This window comes from Pseudorasbora parva, chromosome 21 (assembly GCF_024679245.1).
Source record: "Pseudorasbora parva isolate DD20220531a chromosome 21, ASM2467924v1, whole genome shotgun sequence".
NCBI classification, from domain to species: Eukaryota; Metazoa; Chordata; class Actinopteri; order Cypriniformes; family Gobionidae; genus Pseudorasbora; species Pseudorasbora parva.
In genome coordinates, this window is record NC_090192.1 from 3066281 (window position 1) to 3083780 (window position 17500).

The following is a 17500-nucleotide window of genomic DNA, read 5'->3' on the forward strand; positions in this document are numbered from 1 at the left end:
TGAGCGCCTGTGGAATGAAGGGCGCACTTGTTGAGTTTGGGAACTTTCAGAAGCTTGAACTTCTCACTTTGTGCGCAGCGGAGCTCGCTTTATCATCAGGCAATATGGATTTATGCTTACCTTTCACTTCCACGACAATATTGCTCTTGTCGAAATGCGTGTCGAAGTCTATTTTGAGGGTCTTTAGTGTTTTACACACATAAATAACTAACAGTCAGTGATGAATGTAACGCGCCGCTTGAACGCTCCCTTCTGGAGGTGAATGTGAATGAGAGATTGATCTGAAGGAGAGATGCAGATGTCATGCCACTGTGGGAATATCTGTGGACTATCGTTGGACTTTATATGAATGGAGGAGATCGCGGCTTTGTCAAGGTAAGAGCTCTGTCACTCTTGCGTCCTGAAAGACGTCTAAACTCTGCTGGATCTCATGCTGAACGCCTAATCTTGACTAAGTTGATTCTCACATCAGATGAAACAAACTGTGTGTGTGTGTGTGTGTGTGTGTGTGTGTGTGTGTGTGTGTGTGTGTGTGTGTGTGTGTGTGTGTGTGTGTGTGTGTGTGTGTGTGTGTGTGTGTGTGTGTGAGTGAGTGAGAGATGCGATGCACCTGCACTGATAACTTCCAGTCTGTCATGTGATAAATCTCTTTTGCTCTGCTTATATCAAGATTTATATATTTTCTCCATATTTAACATGTATTTTTGTAATGATTTCGTGTGCTTAGTTTGTGTCAAAAGTTAAATATCAGTAACTCTGAGGCTTTGAGTTAAAACGTCAAGTGTTTTCTCCAGATCAGATCATCCACTTAAATTAAAATAATTTAGTTTGAATTCTGTTTACCAAACTTAAATAAATAAATAAATAAATCGCTGCAATTTTCCTCTTTTTAAATTTGTGTTCAATGATTATCTTTATTATTCCTATATCTAATTGGCTGATACATGACAGCTTGCATTGTGACAACTTACGATAGATAGATAGATAGATAGATAGATAGATAGATAGATAGATAGATAGATAGATAGATAGATAGATAGATAGATAGATAGATAGATAGATAGATAGATAGATAGATAGATAGATGGATGGATGGATGGATTGATGGATGGATGTTCAGTTTTATGGGTCGGCAAAGGTTTAAATTGCTGTGAGACAGTATATATATATATATATATATATATATATATATATATATATATATATATATATATATATATATATATATATATATATATATATATATATACATTTGATACCTCAAGTAAGTTGCAGATACTTGTGGCCTGTAATCAACAACACCTGTAAATGGCCACTTCTTCAGTGGACTGGAATGGGAAAAGATCTTTCTGTTTTAGTTCAGATCTACCAGGTAAACCTTCTGTTGAAGTCTGAAATGAGAGGGAGAGTAAATGGAGCCCAGTGATTGGCTGGCAGGAACTGCATTAATCCTTTGATTGGTGTAATCAGAGAGACTGTTTCCTCCGTCTCACTCACTGATTGGACGAGACACAAGAAGTGTTAAAGTTGAAGAGTGGGTCAGTAGATCCACCTGACTGACTGCTCTGGAGTCCTGCTGGTCTCTGCCGGCCTCTGCTGGTCAGTGTGTGCGGTGCAGCCTGAGCTACAGTTGTGTGTGTGTGTGTGTGTGTGTGTGTGTGTGTGTGTGTGTGTGTGTGTTTGTCTCCACCTGCCGGCGGTCTGATAGCACATGCACTCTGGTATTTTTATGCAGTTTCTGTCATCATTGGGGTTAAATGGGTAGCCTACTACACGATATGCTTCTACTAAATTGTGTGATTTAAGTATCGCATTCAGAAATGTGACATGAGTTTTATTTGATTTATTGTTGAGACATAAATGAATAATTACATGTTGATATATGATATGTATGGTAAGGCAAAATCAGCCGGTTCAGTCTGAGTAGATTCAGTATTTTAATGTTTCTGTTCTAGAGTTCCTTCAGTAACATCACAGTTCTGAAAATGGCTCTGTTTGCAGTGCAAGAGTGAATGAAGAACTGGGCCCTCATTTCTAAAACTTTCTGTAGATTTCATTCTAAAAGTGTAAAGTACAAAAACGCCATAACGCCTTATAATCCTTTATAAATTCTCTTTATAAAGCCCAGCCAGAGGGAAGATTTTGCAGACATGTCACCACCCCGTCTCCTCCATATATATAATATATACATACTGTATAATAACCGTACAGCTCACAACGCCAAGTTTTACTATGCATATCCTCATTTGCATATCATTTGCATATTCAGATTCAGATTTAACTTTTTTATTGAACAGCGTACAAGTACAGAGCCAATGAAATGCAGTTAGCATCTAACTAGAAGTGCAAATATGGTTTACATAATATATATATATATATATATATATATATATATATATATATATATATATATATATATATATATATATATATATATATATATATATATATATATATCAAATTATGTGTAAGGCTTGAGGCCATAACAGTGCGAATGGCATTAGCATTATAAGTGCTTTTAGCTTTTATAAACAACCCAGTAAGCACGACATGGAGAATACACACGCTGTGTGTAAATCAAAGCCCATCTGATTTATCAAAACGATTTCATTTACACTCGGGCACATAAATGTGTCTCCCCAAAACGGATATAAATCTGAACTTCAGTTCATATATATGCAGATTTAATGGAGTTCACGTCACCGAACAGATATGAGCTGCATTTTATTAATCATCCGCAATATGAGCGAGCGCTGTCACAGCACTGATGAGATCCTTCAGTTTCTTTACTTTTAATGAAGTTTAATGTATGTTGAGCACCTACGACTTTACTTTTGGTTTAATATGCGGTAATTTGTGCTTTAGCTTAATGAAGAGATACTCGTTTGCGGTTGTGCTGTCATATCTGTCTGTCATGTACTATAGCCCATAGCACGCTCTCACATGTTTATTTTTTTAGTATTGTTGGGAGGAGTAAAATTTACATGTGTGGTTTCAACAACCAGATGTATTAAAGGGGTGGTTCCGTGTTTTTTTTCCAGGCTTGGTTGTGTTTATGGGGTGCAGTATATTAATACTTAGTATATATATAAGTCTTAATACTTCTTTTTTTTTTTTTAAACACCATATTTTTCTTTTTTTCTCCCTTTATTCCACACCGCTGTCTCCACTGTCCTTTGAACGGCTCGTTTGCTTCCTGCTTCTATGAAGCCCATCCCTCCGAAAAACGTAATGGTCTTAGATTGGTCAGATGGCCAAATGTAGTTTCCTGTATTTTTATTGGCTAAAGTGCCAAGCCCAGGTTGTCCGGATAGGCCACGCCCCTTCCCATTTCAGGCAGAAGTCACACCTGCGGCTAGCAAGGGTTTATGATGTCACCAACCCAGGAAGAAGCTCGTTGTAGTCCAAACCGGCCATTTTTGTAGGCAATAAACTGCCGTGACTTTAAAAGACAATATCTCCGTTTGCATTGAACTTTCAGCGCTGTAACTTTGCAGATATTAGGTGTTTCTCAATGTCAAGGATGCTTCCTTGGAAGGACGAATCCTTCCAAGTCACTTCCTTCAGAGGTTAGGCGAGGCTCCTCTTTAGCATTCGGAGAACACGTAAATGGAACAGGCTAGCAAGTGCACGTCATTGCGTCATTACGTCAATGAAAAGGTCCGTTGGCCATCAATAACATTATGTGTAACGTTATTTGTATATATTTTTATATCAATACAGTAGTAATTTGTACCGGCATTTAAACGTTAAACTTTACCTATATTTACTACGGTTATAACAAATGTTTGGTAACGTAAATAAAAGCATTGTGGTGGCAATCAGCGAGGTGAGGGACCATGAGAGCGGCCGGTGGAGTGATAATGAGCGGCAGCTGATCGCCGCCACACCGGTCTCGGCTCACGGCAGAGTGATTGGAGTATAAATGGTGGAGTGTGGAAGACGAGAGAGGACTAGGCCTGGAGTTTATGTTATGGTTTGTTTATGGTTTATTATGTGTGTGCGGGCAGTCGCCCGTGAGGGTTTTCCCCGTGTTACTTTCGTTTTGTTTATTATTTATTATAAAGTTGTTCATCGGTTCCCGCCTCCTTCCTTCCCATCTCCAAACTCCGATACAAGCATATTTGCACCGTTCACGCTCCGACTCCGGGAACGTCTGAAGAAAGCGAAGCTGCGCGCATAGGATTGTGGGTGATTTGAGAACGCGAAGTGCGCGAAGGCTAATCATATGCATCCTTTCCTGTATATGACATATTTTTCGAACGAAGGACTCAGTCCTTGGTTGAAATTCGAGGATCCTCAACATTGGAACAGTCCTTCGTCGGATGTCGATGACGTAGCATCCTTGGAATTCTGGCTTCCGAGGATCCTTCCTTGACATTGAGAAACGCCTACTGTTTATGCTCAAGCAGCAACATCACACACTAACTAAAGTTAAAAAAAGTGAAATCGCATGAAACCACCCCTTTAAGACTTTATTTCTGACTGTAGGCGGCCCAGATTACCCCCTGAAGTGGCTTTTTAGTGTTGTGTGTATTTGCTCTAAATGCTCCGGTTGTCTTCTGTGCCCAGACTTGAGTTTTGTTTGATACATTCAAGAAGCGTGTTTTCTTTGAGCAGGTAAAATTAAAGGTTCAGTTCATATAACGTTAACTGACTGACAAAATTGTATACATGAGGATGCAGTGAATCGTCAATGCATCAAATCGAACCGAACCATGAGACCAGTGTAGGTTCACACTCTTAGTAGAAACACACATCACTGACCGATGGAGAAAGTGAGCGGCACAGCTTTTATAGGTGGTACTGTGTTTCCATGATCAAAGCGAACATTACAATCCTTCAGTACATCTGGGAGTGTGGCGTTACTGGTTGAGAGGGTGCTGTTTGCTGGTTTATAATCCGTAAGGTCTGTATGTCTGCCCACATGTGTCGAGGGTCGTTTTTAAAGCTGTCCTCGATACTCAGTTTGTAGTTGTGTTCGGCTGCTCGAATGCCCCTCTTAAGATCAGCCCTGGATAGACTCTATGCTTCACGGTCAGATTTGGGTATAGTTTAATTTGTTTGTGGGTTGTTACCCTGTCAACACATCTGTTGATATGTTGCAGAAGCGAACTGCTGTATGTAATACTGTCAGTGTGGGAGTCTAGTGTGGCCTAAGAAGCAAATGCCTTCCAGTCTGTGCTCTGGAACTCATGCTGTAGTGAAAAATCTTCTCCTTCCAGCCAAATTTGAACAGACTTCATTGTAGGTTTCACACTTTTGATGATGGGTGTGTATTTAGGTTAGCAGAAACAAGGAAATGTGATCCGATTGTATAAAAGCACCAGCGATGATGATAACTCCATCTGGATGTGTTGTTTGCAGGTTACTTGAGCTCATGTGATCCATGTTTAACAGTTAAAGACATGAGGAAATTAGGAGATACAGATGATGTGCCGTCACATTACATTGCTAAAATGCCTTGTTTTTAAATAAATAAATCAAAATAGTATATAATGCATTTCAGAGAAGGTTTTTATCAATCTTTTTTCACTGGCTAAATAATATTTCTAATTGCTTTATATTTTTAAAGGGCACCTATTATGCAAAATTTACTTATATAAGGTGTTTGAACATAAATGTGTGTTGGCAGTGTGTATACACAATGATGGTAAAAATCCACCCACACCTTTTTTTTAATCCCCATATATCATAAGCAGTGTCTCCGGATTCCAGATTCCTGCAGTGTGATGTCGCACTACAGAGGCCCCGCCCACACGTGTTGATGGACACTGATGTATTAGCATAGCTCCGCCCCTCAGAGAGCTGTAGCTGAGCTGTACACAGTCCACCATGTTTATCTCCTCGCCAGAGCATTAACAGCAGCAGCAAGTAAGAAATGTGTTCTTATCAAAAAGTTCACACTGCAAAAAAATGCTTTCCTTACTTAGTATTTTTGTCTTGTTTCTAGTCCAAACATCAAAAAATTCTTAAAGGTGCACTATGTAGTATTTTTGCAGTAAAATATCCTAAAACCACTAGGCCGGTGTTATATATTGTGTTCAGTTGAGTACCTACAATATTCCAAATGTTTCCAACTATTTGTAAATCGTGAGAAAATTGCTATTTTAACTAAGGACCGGGACGTGTCAGCATAGCGTTTGAGGGAGTCGCCTGTCAATCGCGTCATATCTGCGTGACCCTCGGTTTTATTCAGCAGAAGTGCTTTACTCTTAGCAGTGTGAACATGTCAGAGCAGCGCCGAGCGAACGCAGAGAGGAATGTCAGAACATCATTTTAAACACACTTAAATGCTGGGGTGGTAAGTAATCAAGTAAAAATACTTTGATACTTTACTTAAGTATTTTTTTTGGGGATCTGTACTTTACTTGAGTATATTTTATTTGCATCTACTTTTACTCTTACTCCACTACAATATTAAAGGCAAAGTTTACTTTTTACTCCAATACATTTCCCCATGCCCGCTCCAAGTATTAACTATTTATTACACTTGATTTCCAAACCGGTCTGGTCATTCATGGATGATCCAATCGGGTATAGACTTGGAAAAGCTGACAAGTCAGGTTTGCCACACTAACGTTAGCTCAGTGTTTCCCCAACTTTTTTATTTTGCGGCACACAATTTACTATGAAAACATCAGTAACATTTTACAATACAGGTGCACTATTATAATTCATGCCTAACTAATGCACAGATAATCATGAGTTGATGTATTACTAATGAAGAACTAAACCATTTATTAATGATTACTGCATCAGAAACTAATGAACATTCTCTATGATTAATAGATTAAGTAATATATGAATTGCTATTAATTAAATATGACATCATTAATTCCCAAATAACATATTGCATTAACTAATAATGTAAATTCATGTATTCAAAGCCATGCATTCCGACTCTCAGTTGTCTGTTTAATTAATCATTAATCATAACAATTGGCAGAATTATAGTATGACTTTACTTGTTGAGGCACATGACTATTAACTAATTGTTACGTAATATGTCATTGTGGTTATGGCTTTTGAATTAATGTTGAATTAGTTAATAGTATCTCATCTGTTTGATGGAGCTAATGTTATGGAACATGTCTATTTTAAGTTTAACCCCTATACTGCCTTAAGGTGCTTCATTTTCTCATATTAATTGCAAATCTAACAAATTCTTAATTGCAGTATCTAATCTTATCATTTGTTCAATTAAAGCATTACATATCAGTCCCAAAAGATTTTATCTGCTTAATTATTGATATTTACAGTTAATTTGAATATTTACTTTTTACTTTCGGTACTTGAGTACGTTTTAAATCTGATACTTTTGTACTTTTACTCAAGTGATGTTTGAATTGAGGACTTTCTACTTTTACTGGAGTATTTTTTTATTTAGGTATATATACTTTCACTTGAGTATAACTTTTCAGTACTTTTACCACCTCTGCTTAAATGTATCACACACACTCTTCTGCATAATAACCACACAATTACAGAAACTCCCCAATGTCCAACATAACTGAACATTAAACACTCACATAAACTAATAACATCTTTCCCTTTACTGAAAAACACATAAAATAGCACTTTAATCCACACATTTACTCTCCTAGCGCCGTCCCTACAGATCCACAGTTAGTCAGCGCAAATATATTTAATGTAAAACTTCAGTTTTAATTGTATTAGGCTGATCGAACACAAACATATCACATTTCGACACAACTTCATTTAATTAGGTAAAGTAAACATAATTTAAATGTGTCTTATCTATGAAAGGGCCTGAATCATTTTTTTTTTTTTTTGAGTGCAGTTATAAATGAGGTTCCTGGTTTTCTGAACAAGTGTTTTCTTTACTTAAAAAACACCATGTTTGTTAAGGCTAATGTTTTGTGTGTTTGAGGAGCAGAGAAGAGAGTCTAGTCTGTCTGGTCATAGCCAACGATGATGCAGCGCTTCATCTTTTATAACACAAATTGGCCAAATGTTTTAAACGCATATCTATAGTACAATACGTGTTATAACCCGTGAGTTGATGAAAACACACTGCGATGCACTCACTGCGTCAGGTGCGACAAAACACACATCTCTGGCATTCACTGAAAAAAAACCCTAATTGAGCTTGATTTTATTCAAATGATAATATAATAACACATGCAAGTGTCTGACCATATAAAGCCACAAAACTAGCTTTGACAACATAGTGTTTCATTATTTCAATGTTCAGAACGTTTAAGCTTCGTTTGTGTTTGTTCCTGTTTTGTTTCTGTTCCTTGTACCGGTTGAGAGCTGTAAGATTATTAATCATAAGGAATTTATTTTTTTGAGTGCATTAGTGTATTTTTCCAAACACCTCCATGACCGTGTGAGTGGGTCTGACTTCCTCTTAAACTACCTACAAAATGCAACAGATTAAAGTAATCATGCAATTATTATTTGTATTACTATTATATTTTTTATTGTGTGTGTGTGTGCGTGCGTGTGCGCGTGCGTGCGTGTTTGTGTGTGTGTGTGTGTGTGTGTGTGTGTGTGTGTGTGTGTGAGAGTGAGAGTGTGTGTGTGTGTGTGTGTGTGTGTGTGTGTGAGCCTGTTTATGTGGTTTATGAGGACACAAATTTGTATAACTACATGGGGTATTACACTGGTATTACACTATAAATGTGGTTTATGAGGACATATCAAATGTCCTCATAATTCAAATGGCCTTAAAAACATACTAAATGATGTTTTTTTGAGAAAGTAAAAATGCAGAATGTTTCCTGTGATGGGTAGGTTTAGGGGCAGGGGCAGTGTGTGTGTGTGTGTGTGTGTGTGTGTGTGTGATGGGTAGGTTTAGGGGCAGGGGCAGTGTAAGGGGATAGAAAATACGGTTTGTACAGTATAAAAACCATTACGCCTATGGAGAGTCCCTGTAAACCACATAGACCAATGTGTGTGTGTGTGTGTGTGTGTGTGTGTGTGAGAGAGTGTGTGTGTGATTATAATAAAAGTAGTAATACATTTCTCATAACGTTAAAAAAATAAAAATACAAAATACAAAAAAAATACATTACAAGCTTAAGATTTTACGTTTTGAGAAAATTATTACAAGAAAATTGTATTACATTATGAGCAGTTATTATATTGAGTTGCTGCACTCTTCTTTACTCGTGTTGTCTTTAGTGTGCAATTGTGACAAAAATATCAGAATATTAACTTTAACATGTCCTTATCTGTGGACTGAACTCCCAAATGTTGAGACATTGTTACTCAAACTTGAATTCAAAATAACCGTATTTATCACTCTTATGAACACCACTGGCTGAATTAAACATGCGGCCTGGTGATGAAGCTATTTAAAATGCATAGCATTGTACAATTTGTACTGAATCAAATGCTATAAAACTCAGCACTGTAAGAAGAAAGATACTGGTTGGACATTATCTGGAGAGTTTACAGACGTTCCTTTAACTCTAAAACACATCCAAATGCAAAGAGTGGGTAAAACACCAATATGCAGAAATCCTTCATATTAACAGCACACCGGGCCTTGTGTTTCTAGACTGTACTGTGATTGTAAGCAGTATCTGTTCCAGACTCCGCCAGCAGAGGGCAGTGGTGCTCTATCCCTGAAGCTCCAGGCTCAGGAGACTGGTGTGGACTTCTGAATGTGTCTTAGAAAGTGAATAAACACACAACTCCAGGGGCTAGTTGCATAAACTTAGCCACTAAGTTAAGACTGTGCCTTAAGCACTACTTTGTACAACTAGCAATTAGTCAAAATGTAATCAGTCTTACTTTTCTAATTCAAATTGAACCGATCTACCATTTTATGCAACTGATTTTAAAAAGTTAGGACTAGTCTTAAAGAAATAAATGAGATGACTTCCTTTTAAGACTAGTCTAAGTGGTTTATGCAACCGGCCCCAGATCAGATCAGATCAGATCAGATCACATTCAGACTGATATGACACCGATACACATCAAGTGTGTGTTTACTGAACCCTCTCAGTCCTTTGTGTATCAGTTATCATTTCTTCATCCACATCAGGTCATATCTTAATCATACTCCAAAAACCCTCTCAGAATGGACATCTGTGAAGCACATCAATCACAAACATTGAGACAAATATACTGGCAAAGAAGGTTTGAAGTTCAGATTTAAAATATTACATTTAATTTGAGCAGTTTAGACAGACTATATTCAAATAAAAACTGCTTGAATTAATGAAAAGGATGACAGTGACTCTTTATTTTGCAGTGTTCTTAATACATTACATGTTCTTACCATGGTAAATTATGCATAATTACATGAACTAAAACCCCTTAACCAACCCCAACCCTATAGTAAGTAATCAATGTTACTCAGTACTTAAGTATATAATTACGCTGTGACAATGACACCTTATAAAGAAACCCACAAAGACTTCACAAACTACATGTGCTGGGATCCAACATGTGAAGGGTCTTTAAATAGGCAGGCCATCTGCACTCCTCACGCTGAGCCGCCCACAGCGCCCTCTACAGGCGAGAGCTTGTGTCTACAGCCAAACCACCTGCTTAAAATACTACAGGTGTGCTCCTCCTCATGGAGTTTACTACAGGACTATCTACAGGAGTGTACATGTTTAATTAGTTAGTTAGTTATTTGTTTTGTTTTATTTTGATATGGTTATGTATTTATAAATATTTAGTTGTTTTTATATTTATATAGCTATATATATATATATATATATATATATATATATATATATATATATATATATATATATATATATATATATATATATTATATATTATATATATACACACACATTTATTTGGTTAGTTATTTTTATATTTTATTTGTTGTTTATTTAATTTTTTTGTTGTTTTATTTAATTATTTTTAATATATTTAATGTAGTTATTTTTATGTATTTATTGTAGTTACGTTTATATATTTAGTCATTTCATTAAGTTTTTTATGGTGGAGGAAACCTGCAAAAACAATTAATACATTTTTACCCAAATAAATCCATATATTCCTACATAAATAAATAAATGGTTGGAGAAATGCAAAAATGTTAAAGAAGACTTTAAAGTTTTTTTGTATTCTATATTTCTGTTTTTCTTTAATTATTCATTTATTTCTGCATTTACGCGTGCATTTATTTTCCCTTGCGCAACATGCTAGCCAAACATCGTTAGGTGAATATTTATTATTTCTTTATTTATGCAGGAATATGTGAATTTATTTATGGTACAATATAATGTTTAGTTAATTTTTATGCATTTTAGTTATTTCTTATGCAATTATTTTGGTTAGATAATGTTATTAATATATTTTATAAGTTTTATGTTTTATACATTTATGTGTATTTCCAATGTTTTTTTACATTTTGTTTTTATTTACTTTTTTTTTTTTTTTTTACAAAGAAATGGCCCTCCACTTTGAAGAGCTGTGTTTTATATTAATGTCTTTTGAGTTGTTGGCAGCCTCTTTAATTAATTCTGATATGCTTTCTCAGACATTTGATCCCATAAAGGCAGATTATTGTGGAATATTCCTAGTTTTAAATCAGTCACGTGAATGGCATTGATGAAAATGTACCAGTTGCTAAGACTTGTAAAGCAGAAAATCTCAATTCCCAGCTACTTTTTTATCTACATGTTTCTTATCTAATGCAAATGCAGCTGTTTATCCCACAAGCAACGCTCCAGTCGTATCTTATCATAAAGCTTTGGTTTTACCCTTTTGTCCAGAAGGCTTTGGAGGTGTTCTTTAACTTTACTCTTCATATGTTAGCAGCTTTGTGAGGGCGGGTTGGTTTCAGATCTCAGTAATACCTAGTTCCACTTTAATAGGATTAGGCTTTAGACTACAGGGGGGCCATGTGTGCCAGCCAGCCAGATCTGCTTCTAGGATGTCAGGTGAGCTTCAACCTATTAGAGAGGCATAATGGTGTTTACAGTCTTTCTAAGGGAATTTCCATCTCACCTGTAATGTTATCTGACAGTATTCTGCTGAGCAATTGTTCCTACAGGAACCAATTAAAACATGTTAAATACTGTAACCTCTGGTGCAGGTGTGCAACTATTCATTTTTACAACGACCTAGTATAAACTATTGCATCCACACTACATTATTTTTTTTTTTTATTCCTGCACTTCTCAGTGTTGGGGGCTTATATAACCAATGAGGGAATAGATTGCACAAACACAAAGGCCGGTGAGCCAAGAAAACCTTCAACATGATGTAACTAGTGTAACCACCTACACTAGAGTGTTTAAGTGAAAATAGAGATTTTTTTCCCTCAAAAAATAAAATAAATAAAGATTACTTTGACATTATGGTTAGACCAACTTCTTATTGTTAGCAAACCTCTAAAATTCCTCTTTAAACTGTATTCTTTTTCAGATTTTTATAGTTTAGGAAACTGAAGTTTTCATGTATGGCTTATTTAAGACTTAAAAATAGGTAACTTGTGACTTTTTGTTTCTCAATTTCTCACAATTACGAGTTCATATCCCACAATTAGGACTTTTTTTCTTAAAATCGTGAGTTTATAACTATAAATTCTCGCAACCGTGAGTTATAAAGTCTCAACTCTGAGAAATGGCATCGCATTTGAGAAATGACGTCGCAACTCTGAGAAATGAAGTCGCAACTCTGAGAAATGACGTCGCAACTCTGAGAAATGAAGTCGCAACTCTGAGAAATTAAGTCGCAACTCTGAGAAATTAAGTCGACTCTGAGAAATGACGTCGCAACTCTGAGAAATGAAGTCGCAACTCTGAGAAATGACGTCGCAACTCTGAGAAATGAAGTCGCAGCTCTGAGAAATGACGTCGCAACTCTAAGGAATGACGTCGCAACTCTGAGAAATGACGTCGCAACTCTGAGAAATGACGTCGCAACTCTGAGGAATGATGGCGCAACTCTGAGGAATGATGGCGCAACTCTGAGAAATGACGTCGCAACTCTGAGGAATGATGGCGCAACTCTGAGAAATGACGTCGCAACTCTGAGAAATGAAGTCGCAACTCTGAGAAATGAAGTCGCAGCTCTGAGAAATGACATCGCAACTCTGAGAAATTACATTGCAGAGGTTGCAACTCTGAGAAATTGCATCGCATTTGAGAAATAAAGTTGCAACTCTGAGAAATGACGTCGCAACTCTGAGAAATGACATCGCAACTCTAAGAAATTGTCGTAACTCTGAGAAATGACGTCGCAACTCTGTGAAATAAAGTCGCAACTCTGAGAAATGACGTCGCAACTCTGAGAAATGACGTCGCAACTCTGAGAAATGAAGTCGCAACACTGAGAAATAAAGTCGCAACTCTGAGAAATGACGTCGCAACTCTGAGAAATGAAGTCGCAACTCTGAGAAATGACGTCGCAACTCTGAAAACTGACGTCGCAACTCTGAGAAATGAAGTCGCAACTCTGAGAAATGACGTCGCAACTCTGAGAAATGAAGTCGCAACTCTGAGAAATGACGTCGCAACTCTGAGAAATGAAGTCGCAGCTCTGAGAAATGACGTCGCAACTCTAAGGAATGACGTCGCAACTCTAAGAAATGACGTCGCAACTCTGAGAAATGACGTCGCAACTCTGAGAAATGACGTCGCAACTCTGAGGAATGATGGCGCAACTCTGAGAAATTAAGTCGCAACTCTGAGAAATTAAGTCGACTCTGAGAAATGACGTCGCAACTCTGAGAAATGAAGTCGCAACTCTGAGAAATGACGTCGCAACTCTGAGAAATGAAGTCGCAGCTCTGAGAAATGACGTCGCAACTCTAAGGAATGACGTCGCAACTCTAAGAAATGACGTCGCAACTCTGAGAAATGACGTCGCAACTCTGAGAAATGACGTCGCAACTCTGAGGAATGATGGCGCAACTCTGAGGAATGATGGCGCAACTCTGAGAAATGACGTCGCAACTCTGAGGAATGATGGCGCAACTCTGAGAAATGACGTCGCAACTCTGAGAAATGAAGTCGCAACTCTGAGAAATGAAGTCGCAGCTCTGAGAAATGACATCGCAACTCTGAGAAATTACATTGCAGAGGTTGCAACTCTGAGAAATTGCATCGCATTTGAGAAATAAAGTTGCAACTCTGAGAAATGACGTCGCAACTCTGAGAAATGACATCGCAAATCTAAGAAATTGTCGTAACTCTGAGAAATGACGTCGCAACTCTGTGAAATAAAGTCGCAACTCTGAGAAATGACGTCGCAACTCTGAGAAATGACGTCGCAACTCTGAGAAATGAAGTCGCAACACTGAGAAATAAAGTCGCAACTCTGAGAAATGACGTCGCAACTCTGAGAAATGAAGTCGCAACTCTGAGAAATGACGTCGCAACTCTGAAAACTGACGTCGCAACTCTGAGAAATGAAGTCGCAACTCTGAGAAATGACGTCGCAACTCTGAGAAATGAAGTCGCAACTCTGAGAAATGACGTTGCAACTCTGAGAAATGACGTCGCAACTCTGAGAAATGACGTCGCAACTCTGAGAAATGAAGTCGCAACTCTGAGAAATGACGTCGCAACTCTGAGAAATGACGTCGCAACTCTGAGAAATGACGTCGCAACTCTGAGAACTGACGTCGCAACTCTGAGAACTGAAGTCGCAACTCTGAGAAATGACGTCGCAACTCTGAGAAATGACGTTGCAACTCTGAGAAATGAAGTCGGAACTCTGAGAAATGAAGTTGCAACTCTGAGAAATGAAGTCGGAACTCTGAGAAATGAAGTCGCAACACTGAGAAATGACGTCGCAACTCTGAGAAATGGCGTCGCAACTCTGAGAAATGACGTCGCAACTCTGAGAAATGAAGTCGGAACTCTGAGAAATGAAGTCGCAACACTGAGAAATGAAGTCGCAACTCTGAGAAATGACATCGCAACTCTGAGAAATGACATGAGAAATGCCATTGAAACTCTGAGAAGTGAAGTCGCAACTCTGAGAAATTTAGTCGCAACTCTGAGAAATAGTCGTAACTCTGAGAAATGACGTTGCAACTCTGAGAACTGACGTCGCAACTCTGAGAAATAGTCGTAACTCTGAGAAATGACGTCGCAACTCTGAGAAATGAAGTCGCAACTCTGAGAAATCACGGCTCAACTCTGAGAAATGACGTCGTAACTCTGAGAAATGACGTCGCAACTCTGATAAATTGAGAAATGAAGTCGCAACTCTGAGAAATTTAGTCGCAACTCTGAGAAAGTCGTAACTCTGAGAAATGACGTCGCAACTCTGAGAAATGACGTCGCAACTCTGAGAAATGAAGTCGCAAATCTGATAAATGACGTGAGAAATGCCATCACAACTCTAAGAAATGACGTTGCAACTCTAAGAAATAGTCGTAACTCTGAGAAATGACGTCGCAACTCTGAGAAATGACATCACAACTCTGAGAAATGACGTCGCAACTCTGAGAACTGACATCACAACTCTGAGAAATGACTCCGCAACTCTGAGAAATGACGTCGCAACTCTGAGAAATGACATCACAACTCTGAGAAATGACGTCGCAACTCTGAGAACTGACATCACAACTCTGAGAAATGACTCCGCAACTCTGAGAAATGACGTCGCAACTCTGAGAAATGACTCCGCAACTCTGAGAAATGACTCCGCAACTCTGAGAAATGACTCCGCAACTCTGAGAAATGACTCCGCAACTCTGAGAAATGACTCCGCAACTCTGGGAAATGACTCCGCAATTCTGAGAAATGACTCCGCAACTCTGAGAAATGACTCCGCAGCTCTGAGAAATGACTCCGCAACTCTGAGAAATGACTCCGCAACTCTGAGAAATGACTCCGCAACTCTGAGAAATGATGTCGCAACTCTGAGAAATGACTCCGCAACTCTGAGAAATGACTCCGCAACTCTGGGAAATGACTCCGCAATTCTGAGAAATGACGTCGCAACTCTGAGAAATGTAGTCGAGAAATATTTGCAACTCTGAGAAATGGCTCCGCAACTCTGAGAAATGACATGCAGTCACAACTCTGAGAAATATTTGCAAATATGAGAATTATTCGCAACTCTGAGAAATGACTCCACAACTCTGAGAAATGACATGAAGTCACAACTCTGAGAAATATTCGCAACTCTAAGAAATATTCGCAACTCTGAGAAATGACGTCGCAACTCTGAGAAATGACGTCGAGAAATATTTGCAACTCTGAGAAATGACTCCGCAACTCTGAGAAATGACGTCGCAACTCTGAGAAATGACTCCGCAACTCTGAGAACTAACATCACAACTCTGAGAAATGACGTCGCAACTCTGAGAAATGACGTCGCAACTCTTAAAAATAGTCGCAACTCTGAGAAATGACGTCGCAACTCTGAGAAATGACGTCGAGGAATATTCGCAACTCTGAGAAATGACGTCGAGAAATATTCGCTATTCTGAGAAATGACTCCGCAACTCTGAGAAATGACATTCGCAACTCTGAGAAATAGTCGTAACTCTGAGTTAGAATTGTGAGCTAAAAAGTTGCAATTACCTTTATTTTTTATGCGGTGGAAACAAGCGTCCATTTAAAACTCCTGAGAATATGGTTTTGGAAGAAATTTTTGGAATATGTCAGTTTGTATGTTGATAGCAAACTTTAGTATCTTGGCAAATTTGGGCTGTTTCAGACATTGAGGGGTCTTATCTGAAAACCTATGCCGTTTTTCTCAGAGGGTGACATGTTCAAAAGTCTCCTTTCGTGCTCCATTTGATCTCATTGCTGTGCAGTCGAAGCAGCTTACAGATGCCAGCTTGCCATCTCACTGTAGAGTAAATACACATGTGACCAAACCTTCAGACTAGTGCTGCAGAATCAGATGCAAGACATGAGGACTTCCTTCTGTAAGACTCCAGGGTGTTTTTTGTTTCAAGCTTGGATTTGCATTGTGGCGAGCCAACTGGCCAACCGAGTCCATAAAGCACAGTAGAGCATTACTTTTTACTCTTGAAACACAGACTATTCAGCGTGTTTGACCGGCAGGCTTGATGCTCCCTGTAGCTTTAGTCGTCTGCTGCTGTTGAAAATGAAATTGCAGTCTTCACACAGAGCTAATAGATCAGTGATATTAATATTAAACATTTCTCTGTTTAGATTAGTCATTATTATGCATTAAAAATGCATGGAAGTAGGTTTGAAACGCTTTATTTCAGGGCAGTGTTTTTCTCTCTATGGGATGTTTTTGTCTTATGCATGTACAGACTGACTGCATGCCTGAGGTGTATATTGGAAATATGCTTACTAAAAATAGTATTATGAAAAAAATGAAATAAAAAAAATGATATCATGCTTTGTTAAAAGATGTAAATGAATTTTACTAAAGTGTGTGCATGCATATTAAGCTGATAAGACTTGTAGGAACTTTAATGTAGGAAACTGGATGCAGGATCACAGAATGAAACTCTGACAACAATGATCATTATCTTAAGTGAATGAAAAGCAATGATTTGCATTCACACAGGCTTTATATAACCATAACTGAAATGTTAGAAATGCATTTCTTTGTA

At 38.0% G+C, this 17500-nt stretch overlaps 1 long non-coding RNA gene across 1 annotated transcript in view; it reads left to right on the plus strand.

Annotated features, from left to right (window-relative positions):
* LOC137055906 (uncharacterized) overlaps positions 1-17500 on the plus strand; it is a 105319-nt gene continuing 87819 nt past the window's right edge. The window contains exon 1 of the long non-coding RNA XR_010900120.1: positions 1-375. This is a non-coding gene — a long non-coding RNA (uncharacterized lncRNA). The remainder of the gene's footprint in view (positions 376-17500) is intronic.